The sequence below is a fragment of the Urocitellus parryii genome, chromosome 1, assembly GCF_045843805.1.
Source record: "Urocitellus parryii isolate mUroPar1 chromosome 1, mUroPar1.hap1, whole genome shotgun sequence".
NCBI lineage: Eukaryota > Metazoa > Chordata > Mammalia > Rodentia > Sciuridae > Urocitellus > Urocitellus parryii.
The window spans coordinates 187,962,573-187,985,617 of record NC_135531.1 but is presented as its reverse complement, the minus strand read 5'-3'; positions in this window follow the sequence as shown (position 1 = coordinate 187,985,617).

Genomic DNA, 23,045 nt, shown 5'->3' with positions numbered 1-23,045 from the left:
TAAAGGAGTGTAGGGGGCAAAGCTGTCCCCACTCCACCCTGCCCCTGCCACAAAGCCAGGAGCCAAGTGAATAGGAGAACAGAAACACTCTCTTTAGCACTACTCCCAGGATGGTGCTGGCCCTGAATCCCAAGGTGATGTGGAAGGAGTCCCAGCTTTCTTCTTCTGAAACTACTTCCCCACTACATGTACTAAGTCCTCAGAGGGGCGAGGACATGTCATCAGGGTCACCCTCAAGTGTGTCCCCTGCCCTTATCGGGCAGGCAGAGAGGGCTTGCCCTTCAGTGGGATGGCGTCCTTGGGCCGACAGGTGTCTGAAAACATACATGGCCACTGGAAGGGGAAAGGGAAGCATGAGGCCCCCAGAGTTACCCACCTTCTCATCTTGATGTAGACCATTCCTCAGGGATTGGAGCATGTTTGTGAAAGGTGTTTAATTCTCTTATGCTAGTTCTAGAAAAAAACCAAAAACTCTCTTACCATGCAATAAAACTTCCTGGACCTCCAATTCCATGAACACTGATGTGCCCTCTTGGCAACATTTTTTCTTGCTCACTTTCCAGCAGCCAGTGGCCAGGAGGCCTGGTAGGACTGCATTTTGAGGGCTTGGGTGCTGCTGATAAAGCCTTCTTCCTTTACATGTCCAGCCTTGGCTTGCCAGCTGGACTCAGAAATGACCAGGGGTGCTAGCCAGTTTTCCATGGCTGGAACAAAATACCTGAGAAAAGCAACTAAGAGGAGGAAAGACTTATTTTGGCTCACAGTTTTCAGAGGTATCAGTCCAGGGTCAGCCAACTCCATTGCTTTGGGCCAGAGGTGAGGCAGAACATCATGGAGGAAGGTTCTGGCAGAAGAAAGCTCTACCTCAAAGCATCCAGGAAGGGGAGGAGGGTAGGAGAAGGAAAGAGAAGGAACTATGAATGAGAAAAGAAGGGGCAATGGACAAGATATACCTTCCATGGCACACTCCTAGGGACCTACTTCCTCCAATTAGTCTCGGTCTTCTATAGTTTCTATCATCTCCCAATAATGCCATCAAATTATGAACCTATCAATGCATGAATCCATAGCAAGGTCAGAGCCCTCAGGATCCAAATAATTCCCCAAGATCCTGTCTCTTAATATTGTTTTATTAAGGACCAAGCCTTTAACATATGAGACATACCCTTCCCTTTGGTTGTACGACATATTGGAATTTATGGTTAAGAATCTTTTCTACAGTATTCAGGATTCACTTTGCTCCTTCAAAAAACAAACAACAACAACAACAAAACAACAACAACAACAACAACAACAACAAGAAAAGCACAACAACTTTCTTTTGAAATTTGTTGGAAGCATTACTGGCCCAAAGTGAATAAACTAAAGACAAGGGCCCTTCATAGAAGTGGTTCCTGGGGTGGGTGCCAGGCATTTCACTCTGCCAGTGTGTCTCTTTTATCAGTCCCCTCTTTACCCCTGCCCTTCTGCCAGAGTCTCACATCTAAATTCCTCAGATGTATTTCATCTGTTTTTTACTCCCAACATTTATGAAACTAAGAGTTTTTTTTTTTTTAATGAAACTAAGGTTCTTTTCTATACAGAGAACCAATTCTGTAGCTCTCTGGGCACCAACTGGGAATCCAATGATCCCATTCAAATCAGTTTAATTCCATTCCATTCCATTCCATTCCATTCCACTCCACTCCACTCCACTCCACTCCACTCCACTCCACTCCATTCCATTCCATTCCATTCCATTCCACTCAATTCTACTCCATTCCATTCCATTCCATTCCATTCCATTCCATTCCATTCCATTCCATTCCATTCTACTCCATTTCACTCCATTCCATTCCATTCCATTCCATTCTACTCCATTTCACTCCATTCCATTCCATTCCATTCCATTCCATTCCATTCCATTCCATTCCATTCCATTCCATTCCATTCCATTCTACTCCATTTCACTCCATTCCATTCCATTCCATTCCATTCCATTCCATTCCATTCCACTCAGACTTATCATGGCCCTACAGTTTCAAAGCTCAGTCTTGCAAGATTGCCGCCCCGCCCCCCCCCCTTCAGATGCCAGTTGAAAGTTTAGGCTTTGGGAATTTCCATGACTTCTTCCTTGTGTTTGACAATTTGTTATAATGGTTAACAGAACTCAGGAAAGTGTTTTGCTTGCTATTACCGGTTTGTTTGTTTGTTTATTTATTTATCTATTTTGCATTTCATAAAATTTATTTATTTTTATTTTATCCTTTTTAACTGAAATTTTGTATCTTTTAGTCAACATCTTTCCATTTTCCCCTCCACAGTCCTGGTAACCTCCATTCTACACTTTGCTTCTATGACTTTGTAGTTTCCACACATAAGTTAGAATATGCCGTATTTACCTTTCTGTGCCTGGCTTGTTTCATTTCGTATTGTGTCTTATACATTCATCATAGTGTGGCAAATGACTTTTCTTTTTAAAGACTGAATAGTATTCTGTATTTATGTACCACATTTTCTTTACTCATCCATTCTTTCATAGAAATTTAGTTGTTTCCCTATCTTGGAAACATAATTTGAGTACTATTGCTGTGAAAATGGGAGGGCAGATGTCTCCTTTACATATCTTTTCTTTTCTTTGAATGTATATCCAGTAGTGAGATTCCAGGATCACATGGTAATTACTTTTTGAGGAATATCCATACTATTTCCCATAATGGCTGTACTGAGTTACAATCCCATCAACAGTGCACGAGAGTTTGCTTTTCTCCTTCTCCTCTGCATCACTTGTTATCTGTGTGTGTGTGTGTGTGTGTGTGTGTGTGAGAGAGAGAGAGAGAGAGAGAGAGAGAGAGAGAGAGAGAGAGAGAGAGAGAGAGAGAGAGGAGAGAGAGAGAGAGAGAGAGAGAGGAGAGAGAGAATAGTAGGAGGTGATAGTTCATTGTGGCTTTAATTTGCATTCTTCTGATAATTAATGATATTGAACATTTTTTAAAAAATACCTGTTAGCCATGTACATGTCTTCTTTTGAGAAATGTCTGTGTTAATTAGCTTTTCATTCCCTTGTCCAAACAGGAATATGACAGGAACAACCAGGAGGAAAAGTTTATTTTGGGCTCACAGTTTCAGAGATCCAGTCCATGGTTGGCTGAATCCATTGCTCTGGGCCTGAGATGAGGAAAAACTCATGGCAGAAGGGCATGGTGGAGGAAAGCTTGGAGAGAGAGAGAACAAGTGACAAAATATAATTCCTCAAGGCAGACTCCCAGTGACCTACTTCCTCTAGCCATGCCCCACATGCCTACAGTTACTACCCAGTAATTCATTTGAACTATTAATCCATCAAATGGATTAATATACTAATTGGTTTTCCCCTCTTCTCATCCAATGGTGTCACCTCTGAACATTCCTGACTTGTCACATGAGTTTTTCAGGGGACATCTCATATCTAAACCATGACATACCTGTTCAGATCTTTGGCCATTTTTAAATGAGATTTTTACCAGGTGCGGTGGCGCATGCCTGTAATCCCAGTAGCTAGGGAGGCTAAGGCAGGAGGATCGCAAGTTCAAAGTCAGCCTCAGCAAAATCGAGGTGCTAAGCAACTCAGTGAGACCCTGTATCTAAATAAAATACAAAATATGGCTGGGGATGTGACTCGGTGATTGAGTGCCCCTGAGTTCAATCCCTGGTATCAAACCAGGCCAAACCAAACCAATCAAAAAAAATAAATTAAATTGTTTTCATGCTATTGAGTTCCTTATATATATTAGATATTAGATGTACAGATATAAGATGTAAGTTTGCAATATTTTCTATTTCCTAGTTTATCTCTTCAATCTGCCGATTATTTCATTTATTCTGTAGAGTATACCAATTTATTACAAAGAATACAACTTAAGAATGGGAGAGATCAATAGGGTATAATTCAAGAAGAGCCTGATGGTAAAGTTATAGGGCGAGGCATGGTGGGTGGAATCTCTGTACCCTCTCGGGGTGCCCTCTTCTATTACCTCCTTATGTTCATCAAGCTCTCCAAACTCCAGGACTATTTAGAATTTTATGGAAGGACTTATTATGAATAACAGATTATGTTATTATGAATAACAGAAGATGATGTTCCTCTCACCTGTTTCATTCAGAGAATTACAAAGTTTTGAGAAGCCCCATGTTAAGGATCAGGGATGAAGAACAAATGTATATTTCTTATTATGTCACAACATGACACCCGTGTATGTGTGTGTGTGTGTGTGTGTGTGTGTGTGTGTGTGTTCATGCACATAGTGTGTACCTGTGTGCCTTGGAATGCAACTGGTAGAGACAACTAAATACCAAAATCTAGGGGTCACTTTTTCTCACACTTCCCCACCTCTGCAGGCATTAAATGTAGCCAAGTGATTGAGTTCCAACCAATGGAAGTGATGTGCGACACCTCTAGGATTTGGCATCCAGGACCAATGAGGTGCTCTTCCATGCCCATTCCCATTTCTGCTGGGTGAGATGGCAATGACTTTTTTGTTGTTGCTCTTTTAGAAATACATGACAGTAGAGTATGCTTTGACCTATTATACATGAAGTATAACTTCCCATTCTGTGGTTGTACATGATGTGCGGTTACACTGGTCATGTAACATAACAAAGTTCTGATTCATTCTACTGTCTCTCCTATTCCCATCCTCCTGCCCTCCCCTTCATTCCCCTTTGTCTAATCCAATGAACTTCTATTCTTCCCTCCCCATCTGATTGTGTGTTAATCTCTGCATATCAGAGAGAACATTTGGCCTTTGATTTTTTGGGGGGACTGGTTATTTCCGTTAGCACCATAGTTTCTATGTCTGAGATAGGGTTGACTTTGAAGGTGCCTGCTTTGGTTGGTTTCCCTAGAGACAGACTTTGAAAGAGCTAGCTGCATGAAGGTGGTTTATTATTCAGTTATCACAGAGTACAAGTCAAGGAGATCAGGTCTGACCCCCTGTACAAGAGGGAAACGTTAAACCGAATGAAGTCCCAGCAGAGATTTCTCCTGGTCACATGGAGTGCTCTGAAATTGAGAGGACCTTCAGAGATGTCCCAGTTGTAGAATCCTGTGGACCTTCCTATCCCTGCATTACCTAGAGCAATACCTTAAGGGAGGCAGCACCTTTCAACAATATCTCAAGAGGGTCCCAGCTGTATGGCTTCCTCTCAGCAAAAACCACTCCTCAGCACCTATACCCTGAGGGCAATCTGGGGTGTATCTTAGCCCCCATTGGGTGACATTGAAAGCCTGAAGTTGGCAGAGTTCCACTGTTCAGGCTCCCTGCGTGTCTGTGTCCCCTTAACTCTCACAGGATGGGGTAACCAATGGAAACACAAGGAAAGCACATGCCATTCTGTGGTTTCCATTGAAATCTCCACTTTGACTTTTTAAACATCTAGTGAAGAGACAAATGTTCTATAAAGAAAAAGAATTGAAATGGATATTTTGGGAGACTAGCCAAGGAGAAAACTGCTGAAGGAAAACCTGTTAGAATCTAGGCCTCCACAACTTGTGTCTTCTACCAGATGGTCAGGTTTCAGTAATCCACATATAGATACCTCCTGTGCCCTCTCGTTCACAAGTTAGATATTAGCCTGTGCTTGGCAAACTCAATCCCAAGTAGCTTTTGATCTTAGCCACCATATTTTACAAAATAGCATGCTTAACCCATTGTCTATTTAATTTTATGCCTGAAAGAGATATTTCTTTGCTAGTATGGAAGATGAGCTTTTAATACTCAAATATCAAGTCCTGCATCTACATTCCACCTCCCATTACCTCAGTAATGTTAAATCATAATTTTTTGGAGAAATCAATCTTTAGTGCTTATACTACAATTCTACAAGCATTGTTCAGTACTGTGTATTCTCTAGTTTTATTTTATTTTTATTTTATTTCTTGTATTATAACATTTTTAGGAGTTAATGATTGACTGTTCTTTTAAACATTGATTAGCTTTCTAAATATCTGTAACTAATTCTTCCCATACCTGTGAGCAATCCAAAAGTCTCTCTCAATATGGTTCAGCAATTTGGTACTCTGTCAGTTCTTGGCATCTTCTCTCTTGGAGCTTTCTACCCTCAAACTTCCATCTGGACAGGTTGCTCCAGGCCACCTACACAGCTGTTGCTCAGGGATTTCCTTTCACTATCCTTTGCTTAGTCTTTCAAAAGCCTAAGAAAATGTTTGAGACATGGAAAAACTGATTGACTCCCACAATAAAATTGCAGGTTAGAAATAAATCAACATTTAATGGAATTGGGTAATATCGCATTAACTAATCAAATGCAGCCCATCTCAAAACCAATTCAGCTAAACTCAATATTCCTTTCAGTAGCTCTCTGACTCTGATACAATCTGCTCACACAGTTTTACCCTAAGATATCCCAGAAAATGTCAACAAAACAGTTATTTCAAATGGCTAGAGTTACTCTGACAGATAGAAAGATCTGGAGAGGGTTGGCATCTATCCAAATCTGTCTTTACACAAAAAGCTGACCACAAAAAGGTTAACCTAATGGGAAACTTGGGTCTTTTGGAGGTATCTTCCTGCCAGTCTCAGATCTGGCCCCTGGATGCATTTGCTCACCTGCTACTGTTGCTAGCCTCCCTCCTCTGATGTAATTTGCTATGTATTCTCTAAAAGTTTGGTGAGTTTCCTGACTCCATTTTTTTCTCTCTCCTCTTTGGAAAAATAATTGTACAAATGATCCTTTGGGTGTCGACTTTTTTTAACAAAGTAGTCTCCTGCTCCCTGCTTAGCTCTTTCTCTAGTCCCTGAGAGGAGACCGGATCAAGAATCAATCTTTCCAGTTGTTCATTTCATGAGACTCTTGTCACATGATATTCTGGACATTGTCCCTTTATAGCCCTGATGAATTATCCACCCCTCTCCACCATACTTGTAGACCCAGGGTGCTGATTTTTAGGAACTATGTCATCCATCCATCTTTCTTTCTGCTTCCAGCAGAATTTGGCCAATGGGGTCTCCACAGGATCTCCAGAGAGGATCCTAGTGAGATTACAGGAGCTTCTGTCCAGATGGGCTTTCACACAGTTCTTTTGGCTCAGGGAACTGACCTTTCCTTGCTGGCTAAGTCATCTACTTTCTAGTGTAAAAAATAGTCCCAGGCATTAGCCATTTTGTAAATGATTATGTAGCTCTTCAGACTCAGGAAGGTAAGATATTTCAGATTCTTCCTGTAACTTAATTTTTAAGTTTCTATTTTGCTGTGAGTGTAAATACACGATTGCAGCCAAATTATTATTCCTCCTTTCACCTTGTGCTGGGACTTACTTTCTTCGGTTGTAAGTGGGGGAGTTAGAACATCTCATTGAATGTCCCACAATAGCCCCTGTTGAGCTGTATTTTGTCTCATTTGGTCTTCAGTGGTCATTCCACTCAGACTACTGACCAGTCTACCTTTGTTGTGGTTTCTAGAATCCTTTCAGGCCTGCTTTGCTATATGTTAAATACAACAAGTGGATTTCTTCTTTGATGCTTGAACACTGTTCTGGGACCCTGTTTGGGAAATAGGACAAATTGTCTCTTTGACTGTTGTTGATCTCAATCCTAGCAGAGGACTATTAATTAAGGGGGTAGAAAACTACACTCCATCTTCTCCCTAATGTTTATACATCCATTCCATATCCTCTGAACCCCTTCTCTTCCCTTTAATCCTGTATACTTCAGAAACCCCAAATCCATAAGAAGACTGGATAACCCTGAAGGGAAGTTGGAGGAGTCAGGAGGACCAAGTCTGAAGGGAGAAATAGGTTACTACTTAAAATTCAATCTTGTTCTCACTCCACTCCCAACTTTGCTTTTTTAATAACTTGAAGAAGCACCGAAGAATGGTAAGAAATAATCGGCTGAACATTCTCCGGCTTAGGAGAAAAGAAACTGATGGTGGGAAGTTTGGGGAGTGGATGTTGGGAAGGACTGGGGCTTAACTTCCTTAAGGGTCTACAGGAGCCCCGATTCAAAAATATCCACCAGAAATTAATTTTCAGTTCAGGATGGAATAAGACTGAGACCTGCTCAAAAAGGCCAGGAACAGGTTGAAACAGAAAAGAGTGCCGTTTAGTACCTGAAAAGTTGAAAAAGCATATCATTTACCAGGTTTGAAGATGAAGGCCATCATTTCTTTTTTCCAGTCTTCGCCCAGGCTGGACTCTGTAAGAGTGATCCAATCACAACTGTCCCAATCACAACTCCCCTGCTGTGATTGGTTCAGGTAGCAAGGTTTAAGCCAATCAGTGCATGGGATTCAGTATTGACCTGTTATTGGTCCAAGAGTTGTCAAGAAGCTTATGTGGCCCAGTTCAGATAGGGAGGAATATTCCTTTGTTAAAGAGTTATTTTCTCTCCCCCTTTCCTTCTTTGAACACTAAGGGGAATCGATTTCCTAACTAAAATGCTTCCTAGTGGAATTAAGTCCTGGGGTGGGTTGAGATAGTCCTTTGGAGAGTGAAAAATCTCTTCCCTTCCATTCCTCCATCCCTAAGAATATTGCAAATGCATTCAGGATATTCACATTTTGGATTTATGTCATCCAGGTTCCAATGTGTGTTCCATTCTGCCCAGACCAGAAGAAGACATAACTGAGGCTCCTGTGGGGGACCCACCACTCATCTCCACCTCTCCCTCCCATATTACATATTACTTCTCTGCTGCTGCTGAAACCAACCACCATCCTACCTGGAGCCTTGGGGATTTTCCCAATTAGAGTAGCAACCCCAAGTCCATGAAAAATAAGTCACAGACGCTTTCTGAGACACTTTCTGACTTTGGGAAAATTGTCTGCTCATTTATTGTGACATTGCTGAATAAAATATAGAGGAAGAAAACAGAGGGGTACCGGCTCTGTGGCTCTAACAACCTCCTATCCTAAGTACCACAGTGTCTGCCTCTGTTGAACTCCCTGCTGTGTGATTGATTCTAAGTGACTAGTTTCCCTGTGGGTCCCCTCTGTCAGGAGACAGGATGGCAGGGGGTCTGTCTGGGCATGCTTATCTGGATATTTGTTTCTTCTTTTGTTCTTTCTTCTCAGTGGAGGAAATGGTAAGGGGGCTCATATCTTCCCTATCTGTTTCGGCACCTCTTACTCCATTGATGTTTCCCGTGCACAATGGAGCTGCTGCTCACAGCTCTCTCTCTCTGACATCAATCAGCTTCCCTGAGGAAAAGATGTATTATTCAATAAGTGATCTGGGGACAATTGGGTAGCAACACAGAAAAAATAAAATAAAATAAAATAAAGCTAGAACTACAACCCACCTGACCTCAAAATAAATTTCAGATGGGCAAGACTTTTAAGCAGGAGAAAAATAATGCTGTGAAATTACAAGAAGACACTATGCTAATAGAATTGAATGCTGACAAAATGGACATATTTTTGAAAATTGTAAAATGTTAACAAGGGAGGGAAGAAGAAATAAAAAAGCCCTTAATACACCAACATTCAGTAAATAGAAAGAGTAATCAAATCTTTCCTCTACTTTTCACCAATAAGACCCCCAAATCCAGTTAAGTTGTGAGTTTTACTAATAAATACTAGTGCGGTAATGTTTCTTACCTTATCCCATTTGTTCTGAAGTGACATCCCCTTTCTCCACAGAAAAATCTTACCTGGGCTTCTCCAGAAATCTTCGCCATGGCTGATTTTAGGACTGTCAGCAAAAGAGTCTCTGCAAAAGAGTTCAATGTAGATAACTTCCTATTTTCGTGTCGCCCTGTTTTACTTGGCCACTGGCTGAGAAGATATCAGCACTCCAGGTGCTGGACACCCCTTAGTTTTTCACAAACATGTATCCAGTATAGTAGTTTGTAGAAATGTGTAAATAGGCCTCTGGCCTTGAGCTGGACTTCACAGAGATGTCTACATTTTTAAGATAAGAGAAGTTACCAATTGGGCTCCATGGTAACAACTGGCAGGGGGAGGAAAGAAAGGGGAGATGAAGCTCCTTCCTTCTCAGGTGTTGTCCTTGAAGGGTTAACTTGCCCAAAGCAGTGAGATAAAAAGCTGCTTTTATGTGAACTTCTGCAGACTGAACTTCTGAGCCCCTCCCCTTACATGCTGGGTATAAAACTCTGAAACTCCCTGAACTCAAGGTTCAGGGGATTGATTGATTACAGCAAAAGCTGTGCCCTCTGAACCTGGCTGCAGCCAAATAAAACTGTTTCCTGATATCTTTGGTGCTTTGCCTCATCTGTCCCTATAACAGTTCCAGGAAGTGGCCGACTTCATAATTTAGCCACAGTTCTGAAACAGTGTAACAAGTGCTGATCCACAGAGTTTGTATAACCATTAAGCAAAACTCTGTAATCACCAAGCCATTCCCCTCATTCTCCTGCTCCTCTATCTGACTTCTAATAACTCCTCACCTATTTTCTGTTTTTACAAGAAAACTGGTTTTTGCCTTTTAGAATAGATATAAAGATCATAACCAAATCCAACAGCACTAAAAACTTCTTTTGACATACTCAAGGAAGGTTTACCCCAACAGTGTGAAATGGTCCACCTGAAAAAAATATCTCTCCATGAAATCATATCATTTAGGCAGAAAAATTTGATAATATTCAACACTTCATTATTTTATTATAAAAATATATTGGTGAATAATGAATATACTTACTGGAAATTCTTCAAATTTTAAGTATATGATTCAACTTTTTTATTGATTAAAAAAATGACAGTAGAATGCATTACAATTCTTATTACACATAATTCAACTTTTATTGATTGGAAACATCCAAATAACCAACACCAGCAACCCTAAATGTAACACCCGACCTTTTGCCAATCATGAATCCCTCCTGACTCCAACCCCAAGGAATGCGACCCCTATCCTGACTTCACATCAGCAGACAAAGATGTAAAATTCAAAAAAATGGTACTGGGACAACTGTGTAGCCATGAAAGAAAGTTGGATTTGCAGATCAGTCTGGTAGCATTTGATATAAATGGAGGAGGGGGTATAAGCCCCTATGTCTGACTTCATCCTCTCAACATTAGATTCATCAGAATCATTCACATGATTGAGTACAGTTATAGTTTGTTCCCTATTACTAATGCTATGTAGAGTTCCATTATGTGAACATGAGGCATTTTCTTATTCTATTCAGATAATTTGATGCACATATGTGGTATTTTCAGTTTGGTACTATTTTGCATAATGCTGCTCTGAAACTTTTTGTACATATTTTTGATGAACTTATATATGCATTTCTGTTGCATGCAGATAGCTAGGAGTGGAACTGTGATCGTAGGGCATCCAGCTTTTCGAGATACTATCAGTCTCTAAAGGAAACCTAAGTTAGAAGTAAAGGTCAGAAACAGGCCTCGAGGCAAGTATTCATGCAGAAGTGACTTATTAAGAATGTGATATCCAGAGAAGTGGGTGAGATAGTGAGAGAAGCAGGGCAGACAAGAGGAAGAACCCAAGTAAAGTTGTGATTTGAGGGAAAGTCCTGCGGTGGAGCGATTCATTGTTCCCACAAAAGAAATTTGGAATATAAATTGTCTCTTAATTGTCCCAACTTGAAGCAAGTTTGCTGGGCCTGATGCTTCTCAGCCATTGGCTACCGGTTGCCAGAGGAGGGCTTAAGCTCCAGGTATTTCAGGCTTTCTGCCCATATGGCCCAAGCAGTCCAAGTTGCATTAGGCCCATTCTCCACAAATGAGTTGTTAGTGTGGGCAACTGGGTTCCAAAGCACAGAGAAGCTGGGAAGTGGAGCACAGAAGAGTCGAAAGGTTCTTGGTGGAGAACTGTTAGGGAATGAATGCCTTCCCCAAATTCGTATGTGGAAACATCTTCTACTGTGATGGTATTAGGACTTGGTGTCTTTGGATAGCAATTATATTTAGATGCGGTCATGATGGTGGATCCCTCATCAGAGTCTCCAGAGTGTTTATTTCCTCTCTCTGTCACATGAAGACACAGCAAAAAGTCTGCCATCTATGAACCAGTAAACAGGCTCTCACCAGACAGAGGATCTGCTGGTGAGCTGGTCTCATACTTCTGACCCCAGGAACTGTGAGCAATAAGTGTTTGTTGTTTAAGCCACTCAGTCTGTGGTGTAGACAGAAACAAGAACTGACCAGGCCTGCTTTAGTGGTTGTGCCAATCCACACTCCCTGAAGCTGTTGGAGTGCGTACATCCTTGTCGACATTTTGTATGTCTTTCTGTTTTTAATTTAACCACAACGAATGGGTCAATAACCATAAAACAATGGAAAACATTTTAGCAAAGCAGGGCTACAAAGAGATTTCTTTCACTTGATGGAGTTTCATAAACGCAAAACCTACATTAAACATCATACTGAATGTAGATACTTTCAATGCATTTAGAATTAAGAAGAAATTAACGATGTTCTCTCTCGATGCCAGATTTTACATGGTATTAAAGGGTCTGAGAAATACTATCACACAAGAAAAGGAAAGAGATTATATGGATTTATTTGACCCTACAGATTGCTTTTTAAAACACAGAGAACACACACAAAAAACAACAACCAATTAATAAGAATGTTCATTGAGATTGCTAGATACAAGGTCAATTTACAAAAATCTATAGTATTTATGTACAACATCAATAACTACCCACAAATAAAATGGAAAATGGAAAATGAGCCTTTCACAGTAGTTTTAAAGACTCTAAAGTACTTAGGAATTGACAGACTTTAATACAAAACACCAATAAAGAAAAATGTAAAGTTTAATTAAGAGACATAAAAATATCTGAGTAAATGTGATTAAGTTAACTTCAAAGAGATATTAATATTCTATTATTTTGTAAACTTAATACAATTCCAATACGAATTCTAGTATGATATTCTAAGGACTTCAATAGAACTATTCTTAAATTTAGAGAGCAGAATAAATGTTTATAATAATTCAGATGATTATCAGAAAGAAAAGCACTGAGGGAGATTTGCCCTACCACATAGGAAGAAGTATTGCAATATTAATATAATAGAACAGCGTGCTACTGGTGCCAAGCAGGTAATAAATAGGTCAATGGAACAGAATAGAAATGGCTCTGGGACAAATTCATGCCTATATGATATCTGATGAAAGATGCTAATACATAATTTTGGGAAAGTTCGCTTTTTACCTTAACCCATATAGAGAATTCAGTTGTATTAAAGATCTAAATGTGAAAAGGAAACCTAAAAGCTCATGGAAGAGACAATAGGAGAATAAGCATGACTAATGGGCTGGGTAATAATCTCTTAAAAGCATAGATTGTCCATAGGAAAGGAAATACAAATGTCTATTAAACGTAGAAGAAGCATTTCAACTTTGCTCACATTGAGAGCACATCAAATTAAAATATAATGAAAACCATTTTTTTCCTCACTTATCAGGTTGGCCAAGATGACATAGTTCAATATGGGTTAAATTGCAGACAACAGAATCCACCTAGATGGTTTAAACAGAAATGGATTGAATACAGGGAACTAGGCCCTTAAAGAATAGTTGGGAAGGCAGAAGAAGAAGGATCCAGAAAAGTTTCCTAGAAAAATTCTCCAGCCCCCAGAATCACTCTGCCAAGATGGAGAGTGTCTGACTACTACTACAGAAGAACACAGAGACCTACCACTCCAGCTAAAATTGCCACTATAGCAGGGGGATCTGGTAACTTCCTTGTCAAGTCTAAGGGATAAAATATTTTAAAAAAATCTATAATTTCACCTCCCTCAGTGAAGTGGGAGGCTGGAGATTTCCCTGTATTAGAGAGGTGTAAGGTTTTGTGGTGAATGGGATCTAATAGGGAACTGTATTCAATCAACATGAAGGCAGAATGGCTCTGTTTGGGTGAGGGGAGCCCAGGGTGTGGAGGAGAGCCCTGCCCACTTTCCTACAGCGGATTTAAAGAAGCTCTGAAGGGCCCATTTTGAAGACATGGAACTGGCTTCTTTCAAATGTGCCTTTCAGCCTAAGGTATTTTTCAACTAAGAAACCAAAGGCTAATTTCAACAGGCTGCAGCAGAAAACAGCCATCACTCAAATACCAAAAAGTGTGCGCCATTCCACTCAGGCTTCAAGTGCAGAAAACATCTGTAAATCAAACCAAGGGATGACATGTTTCCCCTTGGTCATGATTAAAATTTCCTTCTTCTCTAGGAAATAGGAGCTCCTCTGGTCCCTCCAACCTTTCTGGGGCCATACAAGCCAACTCTCTTCAACAAGAAAACTCTACCACAACCAGCCAACTCTACCACAGTTCAAACTGCCCTTTGGCTCCACCTCCAGGGTTTACAGATTCTCCAGTTGTGGGTCTCATGGCCGACATCTTTCCACTCTTGCTTTCAGTTGGGTCTTAACTCTGGGGATAGAACTCAGCTGAATGAAGCTTGAGTCTTTCTTCTTGTGGAAACAACCCAGCTCCTGGGGGCTCTAAATGTTTGATTACATCAAACATTTTGACACCATAATTCCTGAGCCACAATAATTAATTACAAGAGTGACTCAGTCCAGGGTTGAAAAGGGCAGATGTCCTGTGGGGCCACTCCTCATGTAAGGCTGTGGTGGCTTCTGTGAAAACTCCTAACTCCAGCAGAGTCTTCTGTGGTAGTTAGTATTGGACCATTGTGAGTGCCTAGGACACTTCTTCCTAACCTCCCAGCCTTATTTACCTTTTGGTTGTTTTGTTGTTGTTAGGGTTGACACAAGTGACTCCATTTTGATTCTGACAATGTTTACGTTTCTTTCATATAACCTAGAATTCGGAGTATCGGGATTTGTTCTATTAGGGAGAGAAGAGAGGGAATGGGAGCAAAGGGGGAGATACAAGATTTACACTTTCATTCTTCAAAATATGTCATGATAGGAAAAAAACTGACCAGTATATACTGCTACATCTGCTTCTTAAAAAAAAGTGAAATAAAGTCAAGTCTAAGGGATAAAATATTTTAAAAAATCTATAATTTCACCCCCTGAAATATCCTCGTGGTAAATTTTGATATGTCTCCTTCCTTTTTAACTTTTGTTTGTTTTCCCTAAGCACATGCTTCCATTGTTAAGGTTATGCTTCACATTCACTTTTGCAAGCTTTACTCTTACTTACAAAATATTTTACACACAAGTTAAAATTCTTCTTTTACTACTTTGCAAATGTTCTTTGGCTTCTTAAAATGTAGGTGCCTAGGGTTCAATAGAGAGTAGTGTCCTCATTGTCCTTACACTGACTTGTAGGCAACCTGGGAGTCCAGAGGAAGGATCAGGGTGAAGAGTGGGGGACCAGGAGGTCACTGTCATGCAGGTAGTGACTCTTAGTCCAGAGTAGGTGCCTCCCCTGAACAAAATGCAAAATTTGTGGGTGCGTGTGGGCATGCACATTTTTATTTTCATATAGAAGACTCACAGCTTTCATCGGATTTTCAAAGGACCCTGTAAAGATAGGAACCGCTGAATGGTGTGAAAGTTCTGTTTTGGGCTGGAATACAGGGTCCATAGGGGATGAGGAAGGAGATTGATAGGGACAGGTTGAACAGGAGGATCACATCCAGCATGTGAAGAGGGTGTCCAGGAAGTAAAGAAATGAGAGCATGTTAAGAAAATTCAAGTTAAACACACGACAAAAAATAATGTTTGTATTCTATCTGTGCTATTCTTTTTGCAAAGAGCATATGTCTCCTCTAATCATCTTCTGAGCCTCATGGCTCTTACTAGGTATCAACACCATTTTCCCAGGGACCAACTAATCTACTTTCCCACTGAAGGAAAGCTACACTTCCATCCTGAACATACACCAATGGAGTGTTTCACCAGGACCCATGATTATACACAATCCTCACTTGCCATGATGAATGCATATTTTTTCATAAAATATTTTTTGTGGATTTTCAAAAGAGTGTTCATTTAACAATGGCCTTGGTTTTTAGTTTGGAATCTTGTTTTTGGTGATAGAACCTACTATCCTTTCTGGCTGTTAATATGCCATGAAGTACCTCTCTGTTGGTTTTATAGATAATCAATGTGCAGCCCTATTTTTGCTTTTAAATTTTATGATGCTTGTAGGTCACTTTTGATCATCTGGGGCCTAGATCTAAATTTCTGGGGATCTGGTGTCATTCTTTGTTTTTTTTTTTTTCATTTTGAGCAGTTTTTTTTTAATTTTAATTTTTTTTCTTTTTTATTGGTTGTTCAAAACATTACAAAGCTCTTGACATATCATATTTCATACATTAGATTCAAGTGGGTTATGAACTCCCATTTTTACCCCAAATACAGATTGCAGAATCACATCGGTTACACATCCACATTTTTACATAATGCCCTATTAGTAATTATTGTATTCTGCTACCTTTCCTATCCTCTACTATCCTCCCTCCCCTCCCCTCCCATCTTCTCAAGGGAAATTGCATGGAGATGGAGGGAGACCCTCATTGTTATACAAAATTACATATAAGAGGTTGTGAGGGGAATGGGAAAATAAAAAAGGAGAGAAATGAATTACAGTAGATGGTGTCATTCTTTGAACATGTTGACAAACGCCTAGATTTAAAATGGGCTTTGGAGAAAGATGAATAATAAATTCTTAATTCAAGCTGGGAATCAGGTATCTAATGAACTTACCCAGTCAGTGAAATATTTAAATGCCATGTTGCTAAGTTTCTTGGTGTGTATGAATGACATACTTATTCGTGTGCATTAAAAGCCAAAGACTCCACCTACTTCAAATTGACTGTTTACCTTAGAAGAATGAAGATAGTGAAGCAGACTTATTTCAGCTTCTGGAATTGTCCCTAGAGATGTATGAAAGTGATGCACCTTGTAATATCTTTTTAGAGTCCACTTACTGAGGGGTGACAGTAGGATTGATGGAGAGGGGTATTTTTGCATGATATGGAAGTCTTGGAACTAGTCAAGCTCTCTCAAATCATTAGTGTTGGAGCTTTGAACTTGTTCAAGATTAGCCTGAATTATTAACCTTCTTTAATATTTCAGAGTGTCTATAATAAAAGAAGCATGGTGCATTTAATTTATAGTTAAACAGTCAGAGATTGTTGGACCTGAAATGTGCTTAGATCATCTTGGGCGACTGGAGATTCACAAGCTTTTATCTTCTCTGCACCCCAGATACCGCGCACAGTTTCTCCTGGTAACCGTGCTTTCGAAGTTGATGATTTTCATGGTTGAAGGGTGGAAATAAGAGATGCAGAAGAGGTTGCATAAAATTTAAAAAGTCACCAGTGTTGAATTTAGCTTGAAGAATGCTCTGTTTAAGACATCTAAATACAAAAATCCATCAGGATCAGTTCATCCTTTATTTAGTCATGTTTCTTAGTCCATAAACAAGCATGAGCATGATGACTCCCTCATTTCTATCTTCAATACCCCTCCCTGGGACTAAGGGGAGTGGAGTGGGAAAGGGAAAAGGAGATACTGGGGAATGACACTGGCCAAATTATATTGTTATTCTGTGCATGTAAGAATATGTAACAATGAATTCCACCATTATATATGCTTATAAGGTACCAATAAAAATATGAAAAAAATCATCCCTTCTCTGGAATCCAAACTCACAGTGTAGGTATACTGAATAGGCATCTCAAAATTATTTTATTCTCCCCAATTATTCATTTTGCTCCCTCTGAATTTTTAGCACCTCAGCAAAGGTGAAAGTCTCCACTTTATGGAGATTGGAAGGATAGGTTCCATGTCAAGTGGTGCTGAGATAGCTGGGAACCACACCACTCATAGTATCTAAAATTAAGCTCATCATTCCATGAACTTCTAGTGTACAGGGAACAGTTCACAAAGCAGAATGTTAGTGGTGTGTGTTGGCTGAAAATAGAATAGCGTTCAGAAGTCCAGTGATGTGGGCATTTGGAGGAGGCCACTGCTTCTCCAAACAGTAGAAGCTAACATTGAGAAGTGTGTGAGCAGGAAAGGATGGGTAAAACTTGGACTTGTAGCAAGGACTCAAATAAGTGTTTGCACCACACACACATTTGAATATATTTGAATAGTTTTTTCATCTCACTCCAGTCAGATTGGCAGTTATCATGAAGACAAACAACAATAAGTGTTGGCAAGGATGTGGGGAAAAAGGCACACTCATACAATTGCTGGTGGGACTGCAAATTGGTGCTGCCAATATGGAAAGCAGTATGGAGATACCTTGGAAATCTGGGAATGGAACCACCATTTGACACAGCTATTCCTCTCCTTGGACTATACCCAAAGTACTTAAAAACAGCATACTACAGGGCACAGCCACATCAATGTTTATAGCAGCACAATTCACAATAGCTGAACTGTGGAGCCAACATAGATGCCCTTCAGTGGATGAATGGATAAAAAAATGTGACATATATACACAAAGGAATTTTACTCAGCATTAAAAGAGAATAAAATCATGGCATTTGCAGGTAAATGGATGGCACTGGAGAAGATAATGCTAACTGAAGTTAGCCAATCCCCCCAAAACAAATGCCGAATGTTTTCTCTGATATAAGGAGGCTGACTTCTAGTGGGGTAGGGAGGGGGAGCATGGAAGGATTAGATGAATTCTAGATAGGGAAGAAGGGAGAGAGGGAAAGGGAGGGGGCAGGAGATTAGCAAGGATGGTGGAATGTGATGGACATCATTATCCAAAGTACATGTTTGAAGACTCGAATTGGGTGCCAACATACTTTATATATGAACAAAAATATGAAAAATTGTGGTATATATGTATAATAAGAATTATAATGCAAAAAACCAAAGTATATATGTAAAGGCATGAATGGCATGAACATACTCTATATAAACAGATATGAAAAATTGTACTTAATACGTGTAATAAGAATTGTAATGCATTCCGCTGTCCTGTATTTAAAAAATAAAATCAATAAAGCTAAAAATATATTTAAATAGTTAAGATGATAAAGGAATCTTTTTGGTTGGTCAAAAAGAGGCCACGGAGAAAAGGAGAGAGGCAACTTCTTGAAATTAATGGATGAGGAAGAGAGGAAGAGGGAGGAGAGAAAGAGTTGGACTGTGAGGAGGAAAGGGGGAAGACTTAAGATCTCTGGATGACATTGGCACATAGAGTTGATAATCAGTTGATTAGAATTAAATAGATAAGAAGTTGACTAGGTTTTTGAGAGAGGGATACTATCAAAGAAACCAAAATGGTTGGTAACAGACTGAAAATGATCTTTGGATCTAACTTTCTAGAGAAGGAAGGTAGGAGGAGATGCTGAATCCTGAAAAAGGACATTGTCTAAGGCCCCTTAAGATGTGGTCACAGAGAGTAACAGAAAAGGAGGGTTCTTCCTGCAGGACACAGCCAAGGCCCAGAACTCCCACCTCTGGGACAGAATCAGGACCTGATTATAGAACCCTCCTCTCTCCAGTTAAGGGGATCTCTCTCGTTGAGTCCATTTAGCAGGACTTCAGAACCTCAGTGAAGCAGTGGGAGTGTGTGTCTCCCATTGTCCCCTGTCCTTGGGAACATGCAATTTGGTTTTCCCTGTTTCTATTCTGTATGTGTGTGGTGGGGAGGGAAGACAGTTTTATTTTGGGTGCATGAGTCTCTGCAGCAAGGGCAGCTTCTGGACTCATGGACCCATGGTCTGCATTACTGCCTGCCTGGTACAAATAACCCTACAGGGCCTGTTAAACCCAATGGGGCCCTTTGGGGAGCTCTCAGACGCATGCAGTGTGGTTTCCATGTGATGGTTGACTAAATGAATGATGACCCTAGTGAACCAATGGATTAAGGATTGGAAATCAAGGATGAATGAGGGGTTCCATGCTCCCTTGTGGGTGCCAAAGAAGGACTTGCACTAGGGTAGTGCAAACTAGGACAAACTCTCCTTGCACAGAAACACATAGATTTGGGTCTGAGTAGAAGGGATGGAGTGTGGGTGTTGTTAACATCCAGAGGAGGGAGTCTAGGGGTTCTCTGTCCTGGGATCAAAAGTCACCTGAGGGGACTGGCTGAATCACAAAGCCTGACTCTCACACTGGATGATTATCCAGTGTTGTGGTTCAGATGTGGTTTGAGTGTGTCCTCTATGGGTCCATTGTGATGGGAGACTTGGTCCCCAGGTTGGTGCTATTGGAATGTGTCATGCCACCTTTGAGAAGTGGGGCCTTAGAAGAGGTCCTTAGGTCATTAGGGGTGTGACCTTGTGAGATGCCAATCTCTCTCTCTCTCCGCCCCTGGTTCAAAATGTAGTCACTTGCTTGCTCCTGTATGTGCTCCACCATCTGCTATTTGCCACTATGCCCTTAATAGAACTGAGCCAATGCACACACCCTGTCCTGTGAGTGAATTAAAACTTTTTAATGAGTAAGCTGTCTTAGGTATTTTGTGATGAAAAGCTGGTTAATACATTAAGGCTATCTTGATGTAGCCTGGTGCCCTGGAAACCTGGGACAAGTCCATCTGGACATGAAATGTGCTGTCATCCACCTAGGAGCCTCTGGGGCTCTAATGCTTTATGATTCAAGGTTGCTGTCTCCAAGTCACATGTAAACTAAGGTCTCAGGCTCTGATAAAGACCCTGAAAAGTAGAAGGCACTGCTGCCTCCTCTGGGCCGGCAGAGACCATGGCCCCTAGGTGAATGATGGCTCATTGACAAGTGAATGGCATTGTCTCAGGGGCTGTAGACATGCTTTCAAATATCTGATAACATACTGGAACATGGCTAATGATGCATTCTTTTGTAACTCTCTTGAAGTTCTCCTCTCCTCTTCCAGTCTGAGATACTTCTTGAAATTATAAATCCTTGAGATCTATCATCCATTACAATGAATCAGGATCTCATCTGGTCACCTCCAGAGGTCCAAGGACACAGTCATTTGCAGAAGCTTGCTAAATTCTTCTGGGTGGGAGGCTGTGCTATGAGCCAATGTCCTTGTAGGCTGAAGTGTGTGGAGGGAGCACAGGGCCTGGGGGAGCCAGGAGAGGGGAACCATGTGCAGACAGAGGTTCTGGAGAAGATTTAGAAACCAAGCTTTCAGAAATAACCAGGGGAAGGTGAAAGAGGAGATGAAAAGGAACAATTGGCAGAGGAATGGACGTGTGTCCTGACAGACTGCTGAGAGTGGCTGACACTGTATCTGCCTGTGGCTCTGTGCACATGCATCAGTGACTTTGTGTGTGCCTGTGTGCACACAAATGGAGGTGTTCACTGTTTGAAAATGAGTGTGCCTACCTGCACATGTGTGTATTTGGGTTGCCCACCTGTGCATATTTGTTTCTGCATGTGTAAGTACATGTGTCTGCTCCTGAATGTCGTGTGTTCATATTTGAGTGTGTATTGTGTGGGCTCATGTTGCACATATATATATGTTTGTGTGCACATGTCTCTGCATGTCTGTCTGTGAAGGTGTGCTTGTGAAAGTGAGGTTGGGCTGTGGTGGGTGGAAGAGCAATTGGCAAGAGGGGAGGTTCCATCATTGGGCAAGGAAGTAGTCATGTCTACCTTGCCTTTGTGTATGTCCCCTGCATTCAGGATATCTGCTGAATGAATAAACTAGAGAACTGGGTATCTCTTTGGCCTTGTGCAGAGGCTATAAGCAGCCCCCTACTCTCCCAGAGGTCACTCTCACTGACCTTGGGCATGCTTATCCATGTAAGAGCCTCACCTGGGGAGAGGAATGAAGACCTTCATTAAAGGTTTATCTTTCTGCAGGTTCTAGATTCTTCACTGGCAAGGAGAGGGTAATGAAAGATCACAAGTACAGAGGAAAGGCATCAGAGAGGTTAAGTGCTGTATCCAGGCAGGACTTTTAAATTTGAAATGGACAGAAATCCAGTCAAACTGGCTTAACAAAAAGAAATGTATTGTTTCCTAAAACTGGGAGGCCAGGGCAAGATGGCTCAGGCATGACTGGGTCAAGAGGCTCAGAGGATGTTATTAGGGCTGGCTCTCCATAGTTGGTGGGTTCACCTCTCAGACAAGTGGCACAGATGGCCCCAAGGGCCCTGGCCTTAATAGATTCAGTACCTAATTGTCCATGGAGATGTCCAGAAGGTTCTGACTGCTCATATGTTGGCAGCAGAGCACTCTGTCTAGATGAGTCTCCTGTCTGCTTCATAGGCAGAGAAGGGGGTGGGGGAGGGAGTTAAGAGCAGAGAAGCTGTCAGGCAAGCAGACATGACAGGTGACAGCTTGACACTCACCCTTTAGGACAGAAACATCACAACCAGTCATGTCTTTAGAGAAAGGGAAGATGAGACTTGGGGACATTGTCATTTTTTTTTTTTTTGGACCTAGGAAATGTATAGTTAAAGGTAAATAGAGAAGCTTCATTAGGTAGAGATGTCCTACCTAGTGATATGTGCAGAAGTCACATAATTGATTTGGTGGCAGAAAAGAATCCAAGTTGACAAACAGAAAATTTCAGATTTTCTGACAAACGTCCAGATGTGAAATCTGTGTTTAAAAACACCTCAAGCAACCCCAGAAGTGTCTCTAGAGCCCAGAAGTCCCGAAGCCACTGTGAAAAAAACACTCTGGTCTAGAACCGCAATTTCTAGCACTTTGTGTTAAGGACTGAGTTTGCATTTTTGAAATAATATCCTCCATCATTCTGTTTTTCCACAGTGACATGGGAGAGTTGGCCTCCTTGTGTGGTATTTGTAGTGGCTGGTTCCCTTCCATCTTTTTAAAATAATACATTTCCACTTAGCTTGGGCTGTCTTCTGGGATTAATTAGTGACTGTGCAAGTGACATGAGGTCTAGGTGGCCAGCACTTCTTGACAGATGGCCGTTGGAAAAAAAAATGGGAAATGATTGCATGGATGGTAATTATGATTTTCTGGATGTGATAAATTTATGAAATACTTCTGGGGTTGAAGTTCCTGCATAAGTTCTTGGGGCCCCTGGGCCATGTGGCTGGGCAGCAGTCATTCATTCTCCATCTGAACTTGGTTGGAAGCGGCATTTCCCATTACACTGAAAGAGAAAAAAAAAAGTTGATTTATACGCAAGACTCCTGCTCCATAATTATGGTCTAGAATTAATTGAATACCCTGTAGCTTTTTGTACTGTATATGCTAATGATGACCAAAAATTGATTCTCTTCTATAT